The sequence below is a fragment of the Delphinus delphis genome, chromosome 10, assembly GCF_949987515.2.
Source record: "Delphinus delphis chromosome 10, mDelDel1.2, whole genome shotgun sequence".
NCBI lineage: Eukaryota > Metazoa > Chordata > Mammalia > Artiodactyla > Delphinidae > Delphinus > Delphinus delphis.
The window spans coordinates 21,555,340-21,581,362 of NC_082692.2; the positions used below are offsets into that span (position 1 = coordinate 21,555,340).

Sequence of the window (26,023 nt, forward strand, 5' to 3'; positions counted from 1 at the left end):
TCTTAAGAACAGTAATTCCCTAGATACTGGTTCTTCTTACCTAGATCCAGACTTGGAACACAGCACCATGAGTGCTCTTATGAGGTTTATATAAATCACTCAGAACAGTGTCTGGCCCGTGATAAGCTCGATCCAACTAGTGGCTGCTATTGTTATTTAGATGGAATGACCTCTAGAGGTTCAGGCAGATCTCGGTCTCTCTCTAGGACTGTGTGGTGGGAATGTAGGAGGAGATCGTGTGGTGAGATGGTCATTACTAAAGAGTCTATATCGCTTCTCACTGCTTCTCACTTTAAGGTGTATGTAAAGATCCCAATTCAGTAATGCAATAGACACCGAGATGTGGAAACACTTCTGCCCTCACATCCCTTCATTCGTCAGTATGGAGAAATTTGCTCACTGGTCTATTACTCTCTGTCCTGTTTGTTAAGTACTCGGTGGTCAGGAATAGACTATTCCCTTCTTTACACAATTCTCCTTTTCTCTGACAGGAATTATTCCATAAAAGCCAAAATGCTTCATATCTCGTGTGTATGTGACAGCTGCGATTTCCCCACGCCAAAACCAAGCAAGCAAACACACAAATAAACAAAACTAGCCTTTATAATTAGATGCCCCAGGCAGGAAACGAGGATACTGGGTGGGCATTAGATCGCAGAGGCAAACTATCTGCAATGAACCTCTAAAGAAGGTCAAAACAGGTGGAGGAGCAGGGTGGGATTAGGGGTGGTGGACACCGCCTTGATTTCTGTAACACGCGCCACAAAGGAGCGGTTACCACTCTGGCTTTTCCCGCAAGAGATGCCGGACCAGCTGGCTGTATGACTTCGAATGCGGTTTTCAGGCAGGCTCGGGGAGGATTTGGGGGAACCGGGAGGCGCAGCCTGGAGGTGCTGGACAGCGAGGCGGGTAGTCCCTCCAGGAGCGCGGCGGGTGCTGGGAGACTTGCGGAGCGAGGGCTGGGCTGTCTCGGCTTCTCGGCGTCCTCCATCTGGTACGAAGCATCACGGACCAGCCAGGCGGTGCGCGGTGATGCTCTGCCTCAGCCAAATAGCCCTTGTCTTCCATGGATATCGTTCCCTTATTGGGGTCAAGGCGAGGAAGAGCTAGAGTCCGCTCGCTCTTTCTCCTCAGCCTTCTCTCGGGGCTTCTAAAAGGAGCACCCCCGGATCCCGGGGAACTGCTGATTTCCGCTGGCGTAGAGGAAGGATCACATACACGCCTCCGCGAAAGATGAAAGTGTCTCGAACAAAGCGTGTTTTATTCGCCAGGGTAGCCGCGGTGGAGGAGGGTAGGGGCGAAGAGGGTCCCTAGCAGTGTCGCGCGCTCCAGCTCCAGCTTGTCTCGGGGACCGAGCGCTCCCGTCGCTCATGACTCTGTAGAGCGCGCACCGAGAACGCAAAGAAAGCATGTTCCAGTGGCGCAATCGGTTAGCGCGCGGTACTTATACAGCAGTATATGTGCGGGTGATGCCGAGGTTGTGAGTTCGAGCCTCACCTGGAGCATGTTTTCTGCCCTTCACGATTTCAGTCTCTTTTCATTCTACTGCTTTCTGTCCCTCTTCTTTGAAGAAAAAGCTAAAAAGAGGTTATTACATTTTCCATGGTGAGAATGCAGATATTCCATGATTAAGGAGGATATTTGGTCATTTTTCAAACATAGGAAGAAATCACAAGCCAAAAGGAGGTAAATTGAACATATTCAAGCAAATTCGATTCTCCTCAATCAGGAGAATTTAAAGTCAGGTTGTACAGCCTCAGATGAGTCTCCCTCACCCTTTCCTCGCTCCTTTTAAAAAACCATTTCTCAGATCCTTGGGGACTGAGCAAGGAGGAGGAAAACCTGGGTCTTGTGCTCTGCAATTTCGTACAGCTGTCACCCGGGGCTCACGGATTTGCGGAAGCTGCTGTCAGGCATCTTAGCTTTGAGTTCCACAAGATTTGCAGTGAGGTTGCTGAACTCCATCTTTGAAATATACATGTGCTTTGAGTCAGGCTCCACCGCCTACTTTACATAAACCAGACTGGGGAACAGAAAAAAATTTCCCCCAGCAATGAAACATAGGTGGCTATGTATGTATCTCTTCCTAATTTCATCAGAAAATAAACGGCCTTGTTTGGGAAAATGACATTCATCCTGACGCTTTAGTAAGACATGTGTGTACAATAAGATTCACCCATTTTAAGTGTACAGTTTGATTAATTTTGATAATTGTATTAATTTCCTATTGCTGCTGTAACAAATTAGCACAAACTTAGTGGCTTAGCACAAAATTATTGTCTTGCAGTTCTGTAGGTCAGAAGTCCAAAATGGCTCTCACTCGACTAAAATCAAGCTGTTGGCAGGTCTGTGTTCCTCCTGAAAATTCTCACAGAGAATTCTTTTCTTGCTTTTTCTAGCTTCTAGAGGCTGCCCACATTCCTTGGCCATTGGCCCCATTCATCTTCAAAGCCAGCAACTGCATCACTCTGATCTCTGCTTCTGCTGTCACATCTTCTCTGACTCTCATCTTCTTATGCTTCTCTCTCCTATCTTTAAGGACCCTATGATTATATCAAGCCCACTTGGATAATCCGGGGTAACCTCCTTGTTTTAAGATCCTTACCTTAATCACATCTGCAAAGACCCTTTTGCCATGTAAGGAAGCACATTCACAGGTTCTGGGGACTATGGTGTGGACCTCTTTTGGGGAGCTCTCATTTGCCTACCACAATAGTTATATACCATTGTACACATAGCACTGCATTTAACATGGAGAACAGCACCTTTCCCCTAAAAAGTTTCCTCCTGCTCTTTGGTAGTCCATCATCTCCCTACACTCCTGCCTCTGGCCACCAGTGATCTGCTTTCTATCACTATAATATGTCCTTTTCTAGAATCTCATGTAAATAAAATGATACCGTTTGTAGCCATTTGTGTTAGATTTCTTTTACTTAGCTTAACACTGTGCTGATCTCTGTAGCAGAGAATCATTTTTGATTCCCGGCTTCTCCACACTCCCCATATTTATCTGTTCCTGAGTCTTCTCAGTTCTATCTTACCTCCTTAATATCTCTCAATATTACTGTGCTCACAGTCAGTGTTCCCGAAGGCCTCCTCCTATGGCAGATACTCCTCTTCTGCCCTGAAACTTCTTTGCTCCTCCTTTTCATTTGCTTCTACTTCTTCCATTGGAGATCACTTGTCTGTCCTCAGGATGTGATGAGAGCTCCACCTCCACAGTTTGGATCTCACGCTCTCCTGTGCCAGGCACTTGATGTATTAGTTCAGTCTTATCTTAATTCACTCTCATTTATTGGGTCATAAGCTCCTTGGGGGAGACAGGGACTGCATCTTCATTGCTTGTTTATTTAGCACCCAGCTCAGCTGCTGACTGAAGAGATTGTAACTCTCACATAATTTTTCCGCCTGTGGTTTCGTGGAGGTCTCTGCTTCCTTTACAGCACTCTTTTGTCTTACCCCATTCTCACTGCTTAGGGTGAAAGTTTGCTGTATTGATTTAATTTATTCATTTTGGCAAAATAAAGGTTCAATTTCAGCTCTGGGAAATGAGCAACATTAGCAAGAGAGTTTTGTTTTGTCTTGCAGTTTCTTTCACTAAAGGAATGTAAAGATCTGAGGTCAGAAAAGAGATTTGCCAGTGCAAATAAAAAAGACCTCTTAAGCTCTTTTCTCCACAAATAATGCTCATCTTCCTCTTGTCCATGTGACAGACGCCTACTCATACTTCATGGCCCAGAAAAAAAATCTGATAATTTATTTCTTCTTACTAATAGATAATTTGTAATATTAAATTCACATTTATCTCATTGTAAAAACGATGTATTTACACATACAACTGTCTTCCTACTAGTTTGCTTATCAAGGACAATTGCCATGACTTTATTAAAAAAATTTTTTTTTCAATTAAGTAGTCCAGTATGTGACACTTAGTAAAGCCTCAAAAATATCAATAGAGTCTCAAAACTGTACAGTGGAATAAAGTCAGAACTTTGGATAGAAGAGGAGGATAGGAAAAGAAGAAGGAAAAGATACGGTGGTTTGGATAGGAATGATGAGAAGGAAGAACAACGTGTTTCTTTTTGGTTGTTCCAGATGAAAATATTGGACATTTTGAACACTGTTACTCAAGGTTTTTCTAGAGTTGATATATGCTTCTGCCAAATAAAGGACTAAAATATATGTTTGGCTAATAATTAGAATTTGAAATGAGTTTGTTTTAGCCCCATCGTAGGGTAAATAACTACTGTAGATCTCATACTATTATGAAAAATAGTTAAATATTCTGCTTAAAATTTTTTCCTCCTCATATAAGAATACTCCAATAATTTTTTAGACTATTTATAGAATTATAGTGTCTTATATAATAGTGGAACAAGAAACTTTTCTTACCATTTTGACCTTTTGGGTTTCTTTACTATTTATTTCTCCCCAGTTTCCGTTTCCGTTGCTGATACAAGCTGAAAAGATTTGTATCCTTAAAGGGTCTCCAAGTGATTTTATCTATAACATAAATATGGCCTACTTTTGTGTCTTTGGCATGTCCAAATTATATTTCATATAACTACTTTGTTAATTTTCAAATTTTTTGTATACATAATATATTCATATGGTTCAAAATATTTTATGTATAAAGGCCCTCCCTATTCCTATCCCCAGCCAACCAGTTCCCCTCAGTACAGGCTACTCATTTATGTTATTAGTTTCTTGGAAAAATAGAATTATTCGCATTCTCTTTGCCAGATACCATTCTAGGTGAGGGTCTGGGGAGGAGCCCATCCCTTCCCATGTAGAGAAAAATTTGGCCACGCCCAAAGAGAGGTCTGGCCTTTGCCCTCAGCTTTTGGGAGGTAATCTATATCACATCTAATAGTAGTGTATTTGGAGGGCGGGGGGTGGTGGGGTTGGCCATTCTCTGTAGCCATGTCAGAAAAACCAACCACGTGATTTACAGGGAGGGCTTCGGTTCACTCAGTATCAGTCAGCCTAGCGAGTGAGTTCAAGCATGTGGGTGGTCAATCACTCATGCCTATATAATGAAGCGCCAATAAAAATTCTGGACAAGGAAGGTTGAGTGATATTCCTGAGCTAGCAATAGTCTGTGTGTATTGTCACACATCGGCATCAGGAGGGTAACTCATCCTGAGGACAAGGAAAGTCTTATATTTAGAACCCTGCCAGAATCTACACTATATGTCTCTCCTTTTGGCTGATTTTAATTTGTATCCTTTTTCTGTAATAAGTCATAGCCAGTGAGCATAATAGCTTTTGGTGAGTTCTGTGAATTCTTCTAGTGAATTATCAAACCCAAAGGTGTTTTTGGGAACCCCCTCAAACTTGCAAATAGTGTCAGAAGTGAGGACAGTCAAGGGGACTTTGTTGTTTGACTAACTCCAAGTAGAGAGCTAAATACCTCTTCCAATTTGACAACGCTTCCCATGCAATATATATATATTGTAATATATCAAATAAATTAAACTCTTTCTAGAACCTCTCTTTTTACCTCTTTTTCTAGGGCCTTCTGGGAAATCTCAAAGCCAGTTTTAGCTGCAAATGATGTACATTAGGACTTGATTTGAGGAAGAAAAATGTCAAAAGTTGTCAGATATTTTGAACACCTAATTAAACAGGATCACATATTACTGGAAAACGATACTTGGCTGCCTAGTTAATCAAAGTGACAATAAGATTTTAAAAGTAGACATAGAGGACTTCAAGTTTCTACCCCAATTGTAAAAAGTTTGGAAGTCATCACTCCCTACCTCACAACAACAGGAAAGCTAAGAAAAACTAAAAACTAACAACTCTTCTTAGATATATCAGAGAATTGAGTCACAGGGAAACATGCTGACAAAAAAACAGGAGAGAGAGGCAGATCCCATGAATCACAGTTACCAGTGGATAGAAGCCCAGGAGCAAAAGCTCACAGCTGGAGCCAGTACTAGTTGGAGTATCCAGTACATAAACTCTAATTGATATGCTAAGAGGAGAGAAAAGAGAATCTATAAAATGCTCAATTAAACCCAGAAAAGGCAGAAACCGAGTGGAAGACAAAGAATAAAACAAAGAATAGGAAAATGAATAGAAAGTGGTTACAAATATGGTAGATAGTAATCCAACAATAGCAATAGCAATTAAATATAAATGTTCTAAATACACTAATAAAGAACAAAGACTATCAGAGTGAATAAAAAGACAAGATACAACTACATTGTTATCAGTTGAATTGTGTTTCCTCTGCTCCAAATTCATATGTTGAAGCCCTAACCTCCAGTATTTCAGAATGTGGCCTTATTTGGAAATAAGATAATTGCAGATGTAATGTGGATAAATGCAGATTAATTAAGTTAGGATGAACTTATACTGGAGAGGAGGGGAATCCTAATCCAGTAAAACCAATATGACATCTCCTTATAATAAGGGGAAATTTGGAAGCAGACATGAACACAGGGAGAATGCCTTGTGAAGAGGAAGGCAGAGATTGGAGTAGTGCATTTACAAGCCAAGGAACACCAAAGATTGCCAGCAAACCACCAGAAACTAGGGGAGCTCACAATTTATATTTATAACTAATCTAAATACTCTTTCAAATAACACTACACAACTACATGGGTAGTGCAAATACCTCATAACAGAATTTTCCCAATTCCTTCCTCCCATCAATTATAACATTGTTGTTATTCAATTATCTATAAGTTATAATCAGTGAATACATTGTTGCTATTATTTTTAGCAAACTGTTATCTGTTAGATTGATTTTAAAAATAAAAATAAAATATTTGATTTTACCTTTAATAATCGGGGAAACTCCGAAGTGGGGAAAAGATGGTATATAGGAAGTCTCTGTATTTTCTGCTCAGTTTTTATGTAAACCTAAAAATTCTCTAAAGAATAGAGTCTAGTTAAAAAAGTAAACATAGGAGGTAATGTAATTATAAATAACCTTAACTGTTTCGAAAGTGGAAAGACTTTGTTATCTTAAATAATCAAGACATAATAAAAAGAGTGTCCTAGTAGTTAAATTCTGCCATTTTAGGAGGTAATGAACTGAATTGTTATCATAATGCAAAAGCATGTAATGGTGAGGGTTGAGGGGTGGATTTTATATTTTAACCCCAAATGCCAAAGGTAAACAAAAACTGGCAACAAAACCAAACCAAAATAGTGCTCAAACAAGGAACCAAAATCAAATCCTTACCATGCTACAACTGACACATGTCTGGAGCACAGAGTCCAGGAGCTGGACTCACTGAGGGATCTCCAAATTGCCAGTCAGGAAAGGGCCACAGCAGGCATGCGAGGACCCGGTGCCTGGATGGAAAAGATGGGTGTCTGAGGTGGGCTATGACTCATGGCAACAAACTGTCAAAGACAAAACCCAGATAAATGAGATTTATTTTATTCGGGCTATTGCATTCAGGAGAGAACTCCAGATTCAAAGATCAGTGTCTCTGCAAAGTTGTTTGCTTTAGATTTTTATAGGGAATAGTAGACGAGTTACAGGTGAAGTTATTTACATTGGGAATTGCTCGGAAATCTCAATCAGATGAATAGAAAATATTTATCTCTGGGTCTAGTTACTTTTAAGGGGATTGTACAGAAAAGGGTTAACATAGAAGCCTGAGATTGCTATTCTTAGAAAGATCAGCTTGCAAGATGGGCCCTTAGCTGGCATCTGGAAACTAAGATTTTGAAATAGTTCCCACCATTTCTTAAATGACACAAGTGGCTCACTCTGCCTAAACTGTGGAAACAATATGGTTTATCCTGAACACTTTCTTTCTGGGAGTTCTGGTACATGCTAGGCAGCTACCAATAAATATCTGCACACTGAGTCTCTAATGAATGAATTTCCCTTGTGGACATTTCCCATGTGTTGTCTTTGCACTTATATACTATATATATATATATAAAACGACTCCTATTTATAGATTAGAATGTTATTGTTGTTAATGGTGCAGTAGGTACCATTGGGATTTGGGATTTGGGATTTGGGATTTTCCCATTTGGGATTTCTCATTATTCATGGTGCTCAGTTAATTAGGCTTTAATTACAACAACTAAACATTTCTAAATATTGTATTTCCATTTTCAAATAGTTATGATAGCACTTTTCTATGTAAAATGGTGTAAGAAATAATTTTATTAAGATCAGTGGGTTCTAATAATGGCCACATCAAGTACCCAAGCTCTTTCTTCTTGATAAAGAAAAAGACTGTGTCTTTGCTGTGGCTAACGTGGGTAGTATGCTGGGTAATGCTTTAGTTCTTTTAAGATGAGGTCCTAAATTCAAGCCCCTTAATATGAAATTTGAGCTTAACTTCTGCCTCTGAGAAAAATTATGTAGGACACGAAATCCTAAAACTCCCACTACAACAAGAAAGAAGGTGAGATGAATCACAGTTACAAACATCATATTTGTAAAACATGGGAGTGTTATGGAAGCAATGAAGACTGTATGAATTGGAGTTTCAGAGAATGGTAAACCCTTCTGTGGTGAGCTTATATTAACTGGATTTTTTTCTTTTGTTTTGTAACATACTGAGATTAGCTTGTAAAAGGACTGTTCTGGAGGAAAGAGAAGCCCGAAAGGATTTCGTTGGTTAAGGGAGCTGACATGATAATTTAGAAACTACAGGATCCCCAAATATGATTAGTTTCCCTAATGAGACACTTGATAGACTGGGGGACTATACAAGCATACTTGGGGAGTTTGGCCAAAGGCTTCTAAGGACAGAGTAAAATCTTCCATAATCATACTGTTTAAAACAGAAAGTCCAGCTAGAGACAGGCCTCTATCTTGTACACACAGCTGCTCTCCCTTTCAAGATGTTTGCTAGATTTGAAGCTGTAGGAGATAGGAGACAAAAAACTCAAAATATCTGAGGGCCAGCATGTCATCTCCTACAGTCTTCCACAGCTAAAGAGACAAACATCTGTCAGGGTAAAACAATCAAACAAACAAACAAAAAATGCTCAGGAAATTCAAGGAACAAGAACAAACTAGACATAGTAAAGATGTGAAAATTTAAACTGCATGATTAGCCAACCTCACCAAATTGACATGTCTAAAACAATATATAGAACAGTGTTAGAATGCATATTACTTTCAAATGTACATGGAACATATATCAAAATAGACCATATAATGAGCCATGAACAAAATCTCCAAAGACTTAAGTTATGTAGTATATACTCTCACATCACAGTGGAATTAAATTATAAATCAATGAACGTATCTAGAAAATCTCCCACTGTTTGGAAATTAAGCAAAGAACACATTTCTAAATAACACTGGGGCCAAATAAGAAATCAAATGGAAAATATAAAATAGGTAGAATTGAATGATAATGAAAATATGACATATTAAAAGTGCTGAGGTGTAATTAGAGCAGTGTTGAGAGGCAAATTCATGTCTTTAAATGTATATGTTAAAAAGAAAAGGTTGAAAATCAAATATTTAAGCTTTCATCAAAAGAAGCTGGATAAACAAGAGCAAATTAATTCTAAGAAAGTAAAATGAAGAAGATGCTAAAAATAAGAGGAGATATCCATTGAAATGAAAGCTAACACACAATAGAAAAAAATCAACAAAGCAAAAATATTAACATCTTTTTGCCAATGAAGTTAACGATTTAGATGAAACGATTTGTCACAGAGTGAAAAATGCAATTTGCCATAGCTGACACAAGAAGAAATAGAAAATCTTATCTGTCCTATATCAATCAGAGAAATAGAATCTCTAATATGAAATTTTCCTACAAATTAAACTTTAGGTCAATATAGCTCACTGGTGAATTCTTCCAAATATTTAAGAAAGAAATAATACAAATTGTACACAAATTCTTCCAGATAATATAAAAGGGAAGCTTCCCAGCTTACTTGATGAAGTTAGCATGATCCTGATATCAAAACTTGACTAGGACATTATAAAACTAGAAAATTTCAGGTCAATATATCTCAGGGAAATAGATGAAAAATTTAAATATTGGTAAATTGAATCCAGCAACATTTTAAAAGAATAATCTATTATGACCACATGGAACTCATTCTGTAAATTTAAGAATATTTGGTTTAGCCTGTAAAAAACAATATACATTACCACACTGAATTTTAAAGGAAAAAAATTATATGTATATCTCAATAGATGCAGAAAAATTATTTAATAAGGTTCAATCCCCATTCATAATTACAATTTATACAAACTAGGAATAAAGGTATCTTCTTTAATCTAAAAGAGTATTCTGGAAAAAAAAAAAACCCTACAACTAACCTTATGCAATGGTGAAATATTGAAAGCTTTCTTTGAGACTAGGAATAAGACAGGAGTGTCCACCATAGTAACCTCTATTCAGTATTGTACTGGAGGTTCTAAACAACAGGTAAGGGGAAAAAAAAGTATAAAGACTAGAAAGAAGTAAAATCAGCATTGATCACACTGACATGATAGCATACATACAACCATGATCTACTAACAATTATCATTAATAAGTAAATCTAGCAAATTTACTGTATATAAGGTGGATATACAAAAATAAATGGCATGTCTCTATACTAACGATAAGCAATTAGAAAATGAAATTTAAGAAGAAATGCCATGTAAAATAGCATTGTTAAACATCAAATGCAGAGCAGTTAATCTTTTAAAACAACACTTCAACACTGAAAACTTCCAAACATTGTTGAGAGAAATTAAAGACTTGAATGGAGGAATCTACCATGGTCCTGGCCAGAAAAATCCAATCTTGCTAAAATATTAATTCTCCCCAAACTTACTTATAGATTTTATGCATCACCAAAAAAACAAAAAACAAACAAAAAACTGCTAGCAGGATTTGGGGGGAGAGTGGGAGGTGGAAATTGACAGTTGATTCTAACATTTATATTGAAATAATAATGTTTTAAAAATCCAGAATAGCTATGGCAATCCAAAGTGAAAAAAACAAAACTGAGCCCCTATATTATCAGATATTATTACTTACTTTTAAGTTAAAAAAATTAAGACAGTGTAATATTAGTGTAAAGGCAGACAGATACCAAAGGGACAGAATAGAGAGCCTAGGGGAAAAAAAACCCACACATATGCAGTTCCCTGTTTGATGACAAGGAGACATTGCAATTTAGTGGGGAAAAGATTGACTTTTCAATAAATAATGCTGGGTCAATTGAAATCATATAGTAAAGAAAATGATTTCAATCCTTATCTCACACCATATATAAATTGAAAATGGAATATAAACTTAAATGTTAAAAGTAAAATACTTAAACTTCTAGAAGAAAACATAGAATAGCTTCATGACTTTAATGTAGGCAAATATTTCTGAACTAGGATGCAAAAAAGCACTAACTGTAAAGATTGGGCTTCATTAAAAGTCCAATTGGACTTCGTTAAAACTGAAAAGTTCAAAATACAAAATTAGGAGAACTAAAGGTGTGCCACAAATTAGAAGATATTTGCAACACGTATACCTGACAAAGGACTTGCATTCACAATACGTAATGAACTACAAATCAATTTTGTAAAAACTGGCAATCAACCCAATTTTTTAAATGGGGAAAAGCATATGGGAAGATGCAAAATATCATAGTCATCAAAAATGCAAGTCAAGATCACAAAGACCTATCACTACCTCCTGGCCTGAGTAGCTAAAATTAAAATAACAATACCCAGTAGTGGCTAGGCTGTGAAGCAACCAGAAGCCTCATACATTGTTTTCAGTAGTGAGAACTGGTACGTGCATTTTGGAAAACAGTTTAGCAGCACCTAATAAAGTTAAACATACATATATCCTATAGACCAGCAATTCCACCTATGTATCTATCTAATAAATCAGTGATTATGTTCACCTAAAACCATGCACAAGAAGGTTCAGTGCTTTTTATAATAACCCTAAATTGAAAACCAAATGTCCATCGACTTCAGAATGGGTAAGTAAATTGTAGTATATCCATAAAATGGAAGTCGATACCTAGGAACAAACTGCTTTTAACTACTTTAGAAAACATAGGTGAATCTCAAAGACAATATTGAGTGAAAGAAGCCAGACATAAGAATGCGGAGTCTACCTGATTCATTGTAGAAGTTTAAAAACAAATGACAGTAGATATAGTGAAAGAGTTCAGAACAGTGGCTTACTTTGCGGGGGTATCAAATCAGAGGGAGCAGGAGGGAGCATGCATGGTGACAAAGGGGTGTAAACTTGTAAAAATCAACACACTGTACACTTAAGATTTGGGTACTTTACTGTATATAACTTATACCTTAATAGAATAGAAAGGAATAAAAAACGACTGAAAGAGTAAAAGATATTTAAGCGTCAAGCTAGAAATGATCCCAAATCATGTTTTCTTATGTATCTAGGAAGCTTACCATTCCAACAGGAAGCTCTGAATCACCACACCCCTATAGCTATCCAATTCGTATCCTTAAGAACAATACATAAATTTTCTTTTATCACTGTTTTTTTGTTCTTCCTATCATACTCAGGAAACTTTAAGTATGTTTCCCCATTGTCTGAGTTTTTGTTGGTACAATTATTTTTGAAATGGGAAATACGTTACATTTTCAGAAAACAAGGCAAAAATTTTTCTCTTTTCTTTCTGAAATGGAAGAGGTTGTTAAGAAAAGACTATTTAAAGGGAGTAGCTGAGAAAAAGCTAGCCCAGGGGTAGCCGAAATAGCTCAGTTGGGAGAGCGTTAGACTGAAGATCTAAAGGTCCCTGGTTCAATCCCGGGTTTCGGCACTTATTGGACACCCTTTTGTAATTGTGAACTAGGAGATACTGACCCAATACCAAGTGTCCGTCACCTTCAAATATATTGTCCCTAGTGCCATTTATACAGTGAGGAGTAACATACATTTACCCTTAATTTCCATGGCAAAAAGCAATTCTATGCCCATATGCATAAATTCTTCCACAGCTTCAAGTAATTCCTTGCGGTAAAGAAAAAAAAAACAAAAACCCCCCAAAAATACCCCACAAAACTTAGTGCTTTATTTAGTTTGCACCTAGATGTTATTAAAGGCATCTGTAAGAAGCAGGGCATAAGCACTTTCAATTCTCCACTTATTTACAGTAATTCTTTCGGTGTTCAAATTACTAAAACAAGCTCATTCCTTTGCGAAGTCTTTCTATATGAACATCAGGGATCTATACACAAACTGTGGGATGTACAAGGATCTTCAAAAGCCAGAATGTGGTTGATTTTGACAAGTACAGAAGACGTGTGACTGCAGAAGAGGTGTCAGATAGATGTCTTTTCTGTGATTTTTGAGCACCTTGAAGTCTTAGCTCTTGCAACCCAAGACAAGAGCTCTTGAAGACTAGAGGAATAAAACTTAGAAGACTCTGGCGGAACTTGAGCCAGTAACGGTTGAATATTTACCACTAGAAACCCACACTTCTCTCTTGCGCCAGCGTCGGCCTAAAAATCAACAAAATCATCACTTGCTGATTCATTTAGCTTTAAATTAATATATTCGTTGAAAATTTAACTAGGGGTCAGTCAGCATGAAAGTTCGAAAAGTAGAAAAGAAATGATACAACCTCATGAAATGTAAAGGGACATTTCCCGAGGCTGCAGGAGATTCCTTCAACTTCACATGTTAAAAACTATAGCCTCACCAAGGACCAAAGAGCACATCTCACTTGTTCTATCCTCTCCGACCTAGTGCTTGGATCCTCTGCTTCTCAAAATGGAAGTTGAGTGATACAGAGAATGAACAGTTGGGTGAAAATTTTAATACCGACTTGAAAAAATTAGGTCACTGAGTTGAAAGTCATTAAAGAGACGTTTGCTATTAGTGATCCAGTAGGGACATGCTTCTAAAAACCGGAGGCTCCCTTCATTCACGACTGAAAATCTCATAACAGTGCTTTCTCCACAAATAAACTAGACAGCCTCTGCATGAAAATTTCTCCGTGGATTTTCTAGTCCAGATAAGAAGAATTGAAATCGTGTAGGTTCCTCATGAAAGTCTATGAATGTGGTTTGAGGGAGCGGGGGAAAAGAAGTTCCTTTTATTTTTCAAACACAAAAAATGTAAACGAATTTACTTTCTTAAAAGAGAGTAACTTTCAGAGCAGCAGGTTAGTTCAGTTGGTTAGACCGTGGTGCTAGTAACACCAAGAGCGCGGGTTTGATTCCCGTAGCGGCCAGTCGAGGTGTGGTTTTGACCTTCTGGTGCCTGCCGAGTAGGCACTTAGAATCCAAAGTACGTATTAACTCCGAAACGCTGCTGCTCAGAACAGGAAGTTCAGATATTGTCTTCTTTGTGAAACAAGAAAGCTATGTATTTTCGTTTCGCCTTGTTTGTTGTAGTTTTTCAAAGTAAAAGTAACTTTAAAAGTTCAAGTTTATTGAAGAAAATTGAAGGAGTAGTGTGGGAACGAGACGGTTGTGTTTTAGGGAAGGATTAAGGTTAAAAAGAGTTACGAAATGTGCCTGCTTAGTTTTTGTGAACCTTCAGGAGACAGTATTATTTTGGCACTTTAAACGAGTTTCAGTCGAGAAAAGAAAGCAAGCTCAGGGTGGCCAGCGACTGAGTTGTTTAGAGCGTGGTCCTAGTAGCAGCAAGACGCGGGGTGTGTTCCCATAACGTCCGTGCTTCGTTCTCTTTCCTTATCCCAGGCAGTTTCCAAGGTAAATGCCCGCTCCACGTGAGGTTGCACTTGGCTTTCATGGAAGATCTTCTCTCCCTTTAGCAGTAAAGAGCTGGGAACGGGATAAGAAGCTGTAAGACGCCAGTTCTCCTTTCAATCCGTTCACAGCCCAACAGACTTGGGCCCCCGGAGGCAGCGCGCTTGGTGGTTCCTTTCGTTTCAGCCTCAGGGGCTCCTCATAGCGCACGTCGGCAACTTCGATAAATTTACCTGCGGTGCAGAGCGAGGATACAAGATACACCTTCGGAAATCGAGCCACATATTAAGATGCTCTTTTGGTTTAGTTTGAGAAATGTTTCCCACCCCCCACCCACCCTCCCGCCTTGGCAATGATTTCCCCCCAGCCTCTCTATTCTGTCTCCACACAGAGAAAAGAGGCAGGTCTGTTCTTTGGAGGGGCCGCTCCAAAGCTGCCTTCCCACGTCTTCCTTACACGCTCATCTTCTCCTGGAGTGTTTACTTTAAAAAAATAATGGGGAGGGCACTCCTCTTGGTTCTTCTGTCCACTGAGGTCCGGTTTCCCAGCTCCTGCCTACTTCCAGAAGATGGTCAGTTACGGCTGGTGAGGGAGGGGGAAGAGGGGCATCCGCCGGGCTTCAGAACTGAACCCTAATGGGCCCAACTGAGTGAGGCAAGGAGCCTCTCGCATCCCGCGTCCACAACAGCCGAACCTTTCTTGACTCAACCTTTCCCCAGGAGATGTCCCTTTTCTTTTTGCTAGTAGCCATGCGACGAAAGAGCTGTGCAGGGTAGTCCTCTGTGAGTGAGGACTCTTCCCAATGGGAAAAAATATTGATGGAGAAGATACTGCCAGGAAATTTTTTTTCGTTTATTTTTCTTTAAAGTTTCTTTGATTTAAAACCCTCCCTTCCAGTGGTCTTTTTCAGCCAATATCTTTTCTCAAGTTCAAGAAGTGATGAAAGGAAGAAAATTTTCAGGATGGTCCTCTGATGCTTCTGAAGTCTCTTTCAGACTCAACTGACAGAAGGTGAAGGATCACTTCCACGAAAATACTTTCGAAAGACTTTAAAAATTGTTTCAGTATCCTTTTGAAAAAAGTACCTAGGAAGATGAAGGAAAAACTGAGCTTATCGAGCCAACAAGGAGTCGAACCTAGAACCTTCTGATCTGTAGTCAGACGTGTTAACCATTGCGCTATTGGCCCCTGCTGAATGAGTGTTCTCATGTTCATATTTTCATTACCATCCACGGTTTATGCCAGCTAAAAGAATGATTACTTTTTTTTTTTTAATTGAGTAAGAGGTTAAAACCAGAGACTGTATGGACTTTGGGAAAGCATGATTTCTTTTGTGCTTTGGTTGCATAACATAGATTTACATAAAATGTTTTCTTTGAAAACAATGGTTAATCTTCACTTATTCTCTGACTACGCGTTGAAAACTTGTTTGGTGCTTAGTATCCAGCAGCTCTCGTTGCTTGAACAAATCTCTATGAACTCAGTTATCTATTCACTTTTCCTCACTCTATTTCACATCCTTTCTTACCCAGCTTATATTACTGCCTAGTTTTGAGCTCTTCATTCCTTTTTTTTCCCTCAGAATATTCATCTGCCCTCAAAATGCAATAAGGAGACAAGAATTCAACAGAAATATACATTTTAAGAATCTCATTTGAAAAATAAACTTAGAAAACAGAATAGAATTGGCTTAAAATGTACTTAGCTGTTCAAAGTAGGCAAAATAGCTGAAAATGCAAAAGTGCTTTAAGAGTGGTTTAGTACGTTAAGAAGGAGACCAAGTTTTTGAAATTCAAGGCAAAGTCAGAAGTTAAAATGTAATATATCCTCTCTGTGCCTCAATTTCCTCGTTTGTATAAAACGCTTGTCTTAAAGAGCGTGTAGCAAATATGATGGAATATTATCTTAAATTTTTATGGCTGTCACCAGCAGCCGCTGATATCAGGACAGACACTGAAGATTGCTGCCTGGGAATGCTTTAAAGAAGCATTCTTTATAATCGGCTCTCTACCATCACAAAGAGAAACGATTTTCCCAAATTCCAACGTCTCCTCTGTACAGTTTGCTGCTGTAATCTCTCTTAACAGATTTAATAACTTCATTTCATCGCAGCCAGTATTTTTGAGCGCGCTCTAAACCCGGTGAGGACAGTGGGGAGGCTGGGCTCAGGAGGCTCACAGAGCAATGAAAGGGATTGAAATCTGGCTGCTGCCCACGCTCTTTGAAAATTTGCGTTCTAAATCGGAACTGCAGCCTGAGGGATTTCTGTGAGGCGAGTAGGCACAGCAGTAAATTTTGCGGAAGCCACATCGAAAACGCTGTGAGCAGGATTTGAACCTGCGCGGGGAATCCCCATTGGATTTCGAGTCCAACGCCTTAACCACTCGGCCATCACAGCTCATCAGCAGGGTCTCTCTTCATCAGACTAAAGACAAGTATGTGTTGTTTCCATGCAAAGTGGAAGAAGAGATAAGATCACGGACTTCTAAGTGTCCCCAAGAAAAACTTCTCCAACTCCAGGCTTGCTTATTTCACTCAGAGGCGATTTCGACTTTTCAGATATTTAGGCAAAAAAAAAAAAATGTTGGCAACATTTTTTAATACTTCAATTTTTCTTTAATTCCATGGATGTGGGGGAATTGTCTTGTTCTACCTATAAAATCTGAAAAACTTCTCACCACCCCAACTGCTACAGCCCTGCTCCAAGAAACCTTCATCTCTAACATGGAATGTTACACAAATCTCTTAGTAGGTTTCTCTTCTTCCACCTTTTTCATCCCTACAAAATATTCTATGAAAAGCAGTCTGAGAGATCTTTGTGAACCTAAAACACTTTATAGCACAGCTTTGCTCAAAACTGAACCGGCAACTCCTCATTTCATCAGAGTAGATGCCAAAGTCCTCACTGGGCCTACTGGATTGTCCGTGATCTCATTTCTCTGGTTGTACTCCTTCTTGCCTACTCTGCTGCCGTTAATACTGACCCTCTTGTTTTACATCGTATGCATCAGGCACATTGCTGTTTCAGGGCCTTTGCACTGACTGTTCCCCCTGCTGGTAATACTCGTGCTTTGATATATGTATGACTCAGCCCCTTATCTACTTCAGGTCTTTTCTCAAATATCACCTTATCAGTGGCCGTAAGTATAAACTCCCCTCATTCCAATGCTTCTCCTCCCCTCATTCCAATGCTTCTCCTCCCCTTATTCCAATGCTTTTCCTCCCCTTTATTTTTTTTCCATATCACTTATGATCATTTGACACACTTTAAAACTAGCTTGTTTATTTTGTGTATTTTCTGTCTCCTCTATGAGAGTGCAAACTCCAATGAGGGCAGAGATTTTTGTCTGTTTACTGCTAGACTCCCAGTACCTAGAGGAATGTCTGGTACATTTATTGAATGGATGGCATTCAATAAATATTTGCTGAAAATGAATGAAATGGGTTTTAATATCCCATTTTGCAGATGAGGAAGTGAGATGCAGAGAGGTTATTAAGTTTCCCAGGATCACAACATAATAAAACCAAGACAGAAACCCAGCATTCAGACTTCCTTCCTAAAGATCTTTCTGCTCTTCCAGAGATGCCTTAAGGGTTAGGGATGAAGTTGTGGGGAGAGGATAGGGAAGCAGTGTTGGCTGACTTGGAGAAAGAGGAAGAACTACAGAGGTTGGGATGGTTCAAAACAAACAGCTTCCTCCATGAGAACCATGTATTTGACTAGAACTTTTCTGATGCTCACATTCAAAGGCAGCAATCTATATAGTGTGTCTTAGGGAACACTGCCTCAACATCAGGACCATTGTTCATACCCATTCGCTTAAATGAAAAAATTCAAGTCTCCTTTGGTTCTGAAATATTCATTTCCCTATTTCCTCCAGGGGAGCAATACCAATAACAAGCATAATGTTTGTGACAGTTATCTCTGGTTACTCTCCATATCCTCTGAGACTCTTCATATCTAGCTTTCTCTGCCTTCTCCCTAATCTGGTAAAATCACTTTCATATTCTATGCTCAGTATCACCATCTTAATATCCATGTCTTTCTGTAGGCCCACCCTTCTTCTAGAAAACTGCAATAATGTGGAACACTTCAGCCCCAGTCAGTCATGGATGCAAATACTGGCTCCAAATTTTACAACCTGGTGATCTTGAGCACTCCTCCGCGTCTGCATCTATAAAACAAGTAAATGATTGTCAATAATAACGGCACCTACCCCCTTACACTTGCTTGTTAGTTTATGTATGAAAAATCAAAAACTACTTGATTTAATAGCTGGTAACAAATGGTAGCTATTACTACTGTTCTAGCTCTTTCTTTCCCATTTTTAGTTTCAACAACATAACATGGGGAGGGAGTCAGAATATGCCACCCCAAAATATATCACTTTGGCATAAGGATGGTTGAAGGCAACGGAGAAAAAGCAAACACAGGAAGGACTCTCAGCCCTCTTCCTCTCTGCCTAAAAGCAGGTCGTTAATTTCCCTTTGTGAAGATGTTCCCCTCCCCATCTCCTGTACCAGAAGGAGAACAACCCTTATCACCAGAGATGGAAAGTCAACACCAAGATGACTGCACAACCAACCTTACTAAAATAACCCTTATCTTCTATTAGTTGCCCTATGTATTTACCTTCCCAGATTACTGCCTTTGGAAGCCCAAATCCCTCTTTTCTCTGTCTCTACTTCTCTATAATTTATTGCGCTTTGTTAAAACAGTATAAAATCTTTGAGTCTAACTGCTTCTTTGGGTTTTCACTTCTATTCTGTGAAGTCTCTGTGCATGTAAAATTAAAATATTAACATCAATAGAATTTGTAAACGTTTTCTTTTAGTAATCTGTCCTTTGTCAGTTTAATTCATAGGTCCCAGCTACAGACCTAAGAAGGTAGGGAAAAAGTTCTTCCTCCCTTACACATGGCAGGTGCAAAGATCAGAGCTTTGCGACTTTGAAGAAAATACACCCACTTCCAATAGGATACTAAGGAATGAACAGGTAATGTGGAGCCAGGCGTACTCATGTTTGAGTCATAACACACACACTAGATCCACACTTAGGCCAGATAGGCAATCACTGCAAGACTCAGTATCTCAAATTACTGAGATACTGAGTCTTGCAGTGAAATTAGGAAAAGAATACCTTCCTCAGAGAATCATGGTAAGGGTTCAATCTTAACACCAGTATCTACTGAGTGTCTATTTTGTATCAGGTATATGCAAGGCAGTGTGGATTCATTGATGAGCAAAACTAGACACTGCTCTTACCCTCATGCAATTTACTACATTCCAGTGAGAGAAACAGACATTAAGAAAGTTATCACACTGATAAATGTAAAATGTGCTGGGAAAGAGAATACATGATACTGTGAGTAATACAGGACGTTCACTTAGGGATTTTAAGGAAGTCTTCCCTGAGAAAGTAATAATCCAGCTGAGATCTAAGCACGAGCAAGAGATAACTAAGCAATGAGGCAAGCACAAAGTTCTTCAACTAGAGGGGACATCACGTGCAGAGAGACTGATTACCTGAAGACCCATGAGTATGGAACACAGACTGCAAGAGACAGTGAGCTGTGACATGAGGGTGGAGAAGTACTTAAGAGTTGGTATTTGGAGCAGTTATACGTAATGTGTCATACAATATGACATCTACAACGTGTAGTGTGGTTCAGACTCTTAAAATGCTTGTTTCTGCCTCCTCTTGCCTTTATCTAGACAAAATATCCAGAATATGAGATCTGGTGTGACTTAACCTCTAAGGAAAAACCAGTTAAATTCCCCCAATAAGTTTGAAAGAATTCACCTCAAGGATCGTGAGAACCCTCCTAGAGGCTGGTAGGGGCAAAATCGGAGCCCCTGCTTCCCATTCGGAGATCTCAATCTCTGTCGCCCTTGTGTGGTCACTTCGTGCAGGCACGGATGTTAACTGAGTTGAACGCTTGCAAGACGAAATAATTTCCCTGAAGGTGGGTCTGGAAAGCGGAAGCACCCTCCTTCCTGTGTTATGTCCATTCCAAAAGAAAAAACTGTCCTCCTTAATGGTTTTTAGCAAAATATATCATAAAATATACACAAACAAGTCACCAAACTTCTCAACCCTTTCTTATTTCCGGGAAATCCCTCAAACTGCCCGAATACCTGATTTCAGAAATGGTAAGGATCCTTCCTTTCATCCGGGACGGTCTCCGCCTGAGCTGGATGCCAGATGCCGAGTTTTAGGAAAAAGTTGCGTTGATTTCGCTGAAGAAAAGGAATCAACGATAAGCGAGGGCCCCGAGTCCGCCCTGAGCCTGGGGGTGGCGTGGGGGGAGGGGGCGGATCCGGCATTTCCCCCTGCGGGGGGACACCCACTGGAGTTGAATAGCCTAACATCAAGCCCCGCCGAGAAGCAGACCCAGAGGATCTTCCTGGGGTGGTGGGAACGGAGGGGAAGGGGCGGTCCCGAAAATGCAGGGAAGAGTCGCCTTTCTCCAGTGCAGATACCCAGGGTGTTGTTGAGGGCAGGGGTCTTCTCTTACTCAAACCCCCCGCCCCTACTCCTCCCCACAAATGCGGGGAAGAGTCGCCTTTCTCCAGTACAGATACCCAGGGTGTTTTTGAGGGCAGGGGTCTTCTCTTACTCAAACCCCCCGCCCCTACTCCTCCCCACAACTCTTCTTCCCCATCTACGCCTGATGAGTTTTGGAACTACTGGATGGTATCAATAGGAATAAGCATAACTGGACAGTTGTGCGGTCGCTGCTCAGTTTCGAAGTGGAGCGCTTTTCTTCCTCTGAAGTTCAGGAGAAAGTCACTTTGCAGAAAACCCACACGTCCAAGGGAGCCAGTGTCTCCCGCGCAGCGCAGGCCGGGGTCTTGTGCAGCGGGTGTCTCCTCGGGTTGACACCATTCGGGCCTCTCGGCCCTTCCAGCGGGAGGACGCCGAGTGCAGGAGGAGAAAGAGCGGCCCGCGACCTGCGCGGGAGGGGCGGCGGGGAGACCCGGGCTTCAGCGCAGGTGGCGTCGGGACGGCTTTTCATTTTAAACCCCTGGACCTCAAAAGAAGCGCAAATGTCTGTGTATGTTTTGAAGTCTGGCACCACAAAAAGGAAGCACAGGTTTCGTGCCGAAACGGGAAACAATTCAGAAGTAACAGTAGGAGAAGCCAGACCTGTTTCCGCCCGGTTTCGAACCGGAGACCTACCGCGTAGTTAGGCGAACGTGATAACCGCTACACTACGGAAAGTGGACACACATAACGAACATGTGAAGGTATTCCTTGATGCTCTAGGTCTCTGAAATTTTTCCACTTTTTTGAAATTAACAATATTATACATGAATAGAAATGCGTTTACCAAATATATCTGCCACAATGTTCAGAAGAAATCTGTTCGAACAGCCAAAAAACTGGCATGCCCCTGAAGGCTTCCCAGAGAAAATGACACCAAATCTAAGACTTCATAGATGAAAAGAAGTATGATGGTTGTAGAGAGGTAGAAAGGGAATTTTGTTACTGGGAACTGAATGAAGTGGGAATAGTTCGTGGAGTGGAGCGGGGGTGGGAATCCAAGAATTTGAAGCAAGGCATGGAAAGAAATGAGACTTAAATGGAAATATATGAGCCAGATCAGAGGGAAGAGGGATGTGCCTTCCAAAGAGGGGAAGGTAGATTTCAATCTGAATACGATGAGAGATTGGAGACTAACCTATAATTCTTGGAGTATAGACGTTATCATTGAAGGTTTTTTTTTTTTTTAAATCAAAGCGTAGTTTACATACATTAAAATGCTCTAATCTTAAGGGTACTTATAGCTCAATGGGGAAAAAAATGTGACAACAACTCATTGATTCAATAAGTTCAGCAAATAACAACCAGGATAAACATAAAGAAAACTATAACTAGCCAAATTATGTTGAAATTCTTGAAAAACAAAGATAAAAACATCTTAAAAGAAGCTGAAGAGAAACGATACTACATGTTAGGTTAAACAAAGATTAAATGGAATAACAAATATTAATTCAAAGAAAGGTAGAAAAAGAGAAACAGAGAACAAGTAGGACAAATGGAAAAAAATTATGATGACCAACTTAAACCCAAATATAAATAATTGCATTTAATGTAAATGGAATAAACAATTAAAAGGCAGAAATTGGCAGGCTAAATAGTAAAATAAAACAAAGAAAAACAGGAGCCCTCTGTGTCCTGCTTACAAGACATACACTTGAAAAATAAGACAAAAGATTGAAAGTAAAGTGACAGGGAAAGATAAACCATGAAAACATCAACCATTAGAAAGCTGGTGTGGGTATCAATATGAGACAGAGTAGACATCAAAGTAAAAAGTCATACTAAAGATAAAGAGGAACATTTCATAATGATAAAATGATCAATTCAGCAAGAAGACATATCAATTCTTATATGAAGCAAAACTGAGAAAACTAAAACAAGAACTACAATAAGCACAATCATTGTTGGTGATTTTAAAGACCACTTTGAGCAGCTGATGAGAAACTGACAGAAAAGGGGAAATAAGTCGGGATAGAGAAGACGAACCATAGCTAGTAACCAATCAACTTGACCTAACAGACATTCAGACTACACGCAACTACTGCAGAATTCACATTATTCTCAAGTGCATATTAAAAATTCACCAAAACAAACAAGTGCCTTCAAACAAGTCTCAATAAATTTTAAAGGAATAAAACAATTTTTAAATGTTTTCTGACAATAACAGAAGTAAACTAGAAGTCAATAACAAAAAGATAATTAGAAAATTCTAATACTGGGAAACAAGCATTACACTTCTGAATGAAGAATAAGTACAATGGAAACTAGAAAATACTTTGAACTGAAAGAATGAAAATACAACATGCAACTAAGCAGTGCTTAGAGGGAGATATATAGGTTTAAATGCATATATTAGAAAAAGAAGAAAGGTTTAAGATTGGGAAATTTTAAGGAGGAAATTATGTTTTGTATTTTAAGCCAGAGATTTTTGTCTGCTGTGTTGAGAATGGCTTCAGATGGCCAGTCTTGGAGACAGGGAGAACAGGAAGAGGCTGTTGTAGATTGTGGTGAAGAAGAGATGTTGAAGATCCAAATAGGAACCAACAGATGAACAGAAGGGAAGGACATCTCACATATGCTGAAGGTAAAATCAGGAAGACTTTGAGATAATTTGATTGGTTGGGTAAGGCAGTGGGAGGAGTCAAGTTTTACCACAGATTTCCAGTGGGATTGATGATCAGTTGAGATCATGGTGTACTGTGCAAGTGGTACTCATGTGAAATGCAGGTGGCAATGGAAATATGAGTTTGATATTAGGGAGACACCTCTTTCAGACATGGATATTTTGAAAGATCAGCTCTAGGCAGGCAGCCAAGGAAGGGTCAGCTCCAGAGACTCCACAACAGAGACAAGATGTAAATGTCAGCCCTGGAGAGTGCTGAGTGCTTTCAAGTTTTCCATGTGTGATCGTGGTTTAGGTGCAAGGCTCAGAGAACTTTAAACTTAGCAATCTGTGGATGTTCAAGACTCCTAAGTTTGGTGTGCTGCTTATGGGGAATTGTAGACACAGAGAAGAAAGTATGGTAACAGGAAACAAGGACAGTTGAATCCAGAAGATCTCAGTTGAGTCTGCAGAGTAACAATGTTTGGAAGTAGTTTTCCATAGTGTAGTCGTTATCATATTCACTTCACACACCTAAGTGTGTGGGCACCAAGTGGAAACACTTCTTAATCATTTCTCTCCCCCCAACATTTTCCATCATCACCGTGCCTTACCTTCCACCTTTTTAAGGGACTTTCCATTCGAATCGGTTCACCAAACTTTATCCAGTGCCCAACACGAGAAATGAATAGCTGGCCATGAAGAAGAAAGAACCACACAGCTGGCCTAAGACAACGTCAGGCCTACACTGAGAGCACAAAAGAGGAGCTGTCCCTTTGAGGATCCCAAGCCAGGACACATTTAATGGGGGAGGAAGTTTGAATGAAGAATTGTTTAGGTCAAGAATGAAATAGCATTTCAGTTAGAGAGAAGTCCCTTTAACAAAGACACGATTGTGAATGTCCATGATTTGTTTAAAGCCGTTTTATAGAATAACGATAGTTTTATCATTTAGTACTATTAAGTAGTCAATATTTCTGGAGGTACAGAATATTACTGATTAGATTCAATTCCATTTTAAGGGGTTCTTTAAAATGTCAGTCTTCTGACACATTTGCATACCTGATGCTCAACAAAGGTGTAATTAATCTGTTGGCCCATGACAGTGAAAAGCAAGAAGGTACTTAGGATGCAATCATTGCTTGTAGAATTCTGTGCACATTTCTAAGTATGGGGGAGTGGGCATTTGTACAGTCTGACAAATTATTTTAAGATATATCTTAGAATGCCAAAAGAAACTGCAGATAAAACAGAAACACATTTGTTTTTAGGATTTGATGTGTTTTTCAGAACTTTTATGTAAAAATCTGTCTAGAAAAGAGGCTAAGACTTCAGACCTCAAAATGCTTTTTATATCTGTCTCGAAACTCTTGTTAGATGCTTTATATGTTTTGTCACTAACCATTTTTCTCTTAAGATGGCATCGTATTCTTCTCTTTTCAAAAATTTCAGTGATGTCCTAGAGTCCAGAATCACTTAAAAAGTAGAAACAGCTATTACAATACTCAATTTAAAGTTTAAATTAGGGGTTTTTAGCTCTTTAATTTTCCCCCCTTACCTTCCTCTATTCTTCCTTTAGAATAGAGGTAAGAGCAAAAATGCAAGGGAAAATTGCAGGTTTACTAGGAGAAATGGTGAGTAGCAAGAATGATTCAATGGTAGAGTATTTAAACTCACCCCCATTGACCATGGGTCTCTGTCTTCAGTGCACTATCCATTGTCCCTCAAAGGTACTTGATAAATACTTCTACTTATGACCTTGAAATTAGAAAAGCCATTAGCCATTTAATAGTTCATTGTAAAAGAAAAAATTGAGTGCCAACTCTATTCGAAGTGTGTCTGAGGTTGAAAAAATAATTAAACCTCTCAGTAATCAGGCAAATCCAAAGGATATCTGAAAGGGCATGTATTTAAAGCTGTTGAATCCCCATCACTTGATCAAACAGTTGGCTAAAGGGGCAAACCTCTGCTGGCTAGGCTGGCTACCCACTGCTAATATCATGATTCGGACAAATATTCAGAGTCCTTAAATTACTCTTGGTATGTATATTGGGAATGCTTCTCCGGTTATTATTCGACCTTCTACCTCTGTCCTCTTCTACAAGTAACCCGTTTTTCCCAAGCAAAGCTTAAGTCCTGAGTATTGGAAGATTCATCGGGGGTCAATTCAAGTTGGAATCACCCAGAGAAAAATACTTTTTTACTACATTAAATCACTCAGCAGGGTAGGAGT

The 26,023-nt window shown here is 39.3% G+C and overlaps 4 non-coding genes across 4 annotated transcripts; 2 read left to right on the forward strand and 2 right to left on the reverse strand.

Annotated features, from left to right (window-relative positions):
- The first annotated feature begins 1,411 nt into the window (after positions 1 to 1,411).
- Positions 1,412 to 1,505, forward strand: TRNAI-UAU (transfer RNA isoleucine (anticodon UAU)). The gene is made up of 2 exons: positions 1,412 to 1,449; positions 1,470 to 1,505. It is a non-coding gene; the product is annotated as a tRNA-Ile (tRNA).
- An 11,166-nt stretch (positions 1,506 to 12,671) lies between these two features.
- Positions 12,672 to 12,744, forward strand: TRNAF-GAA (transfer RNA phenylalanine (anticodon GAA)). Its single transcript has one exon. It is a non-coding gene; the product is annotated as a tRNA-Phe (tRNA).
- Positions 12,745 to 15,756: 3,012 nt separating this feature from the next.
- TRNAC-ACA (transfer RNA cysteine (anticodon ACA)) lies at positions 15,757 to 15,829 on the reverse strand. Its single transcript has one exon. It is a non-coding gene; the product is annotated as a tRNA-Cys (tRNA).
- Positions 15,830 to 16,957: 1,128 nt separating this feature from the next.
- Positions 16,958 to 17,039, reverse strand: TRNAS-CGA (transfer RNA serine (anticodon CGA)). Its single transcript has one exon. It is a non-coding gene; the product is annotated as a tRNA-Ser (tRNA).
- Positions 17,040 to 26,023: the final 8,984 nt, after the last annotated feature.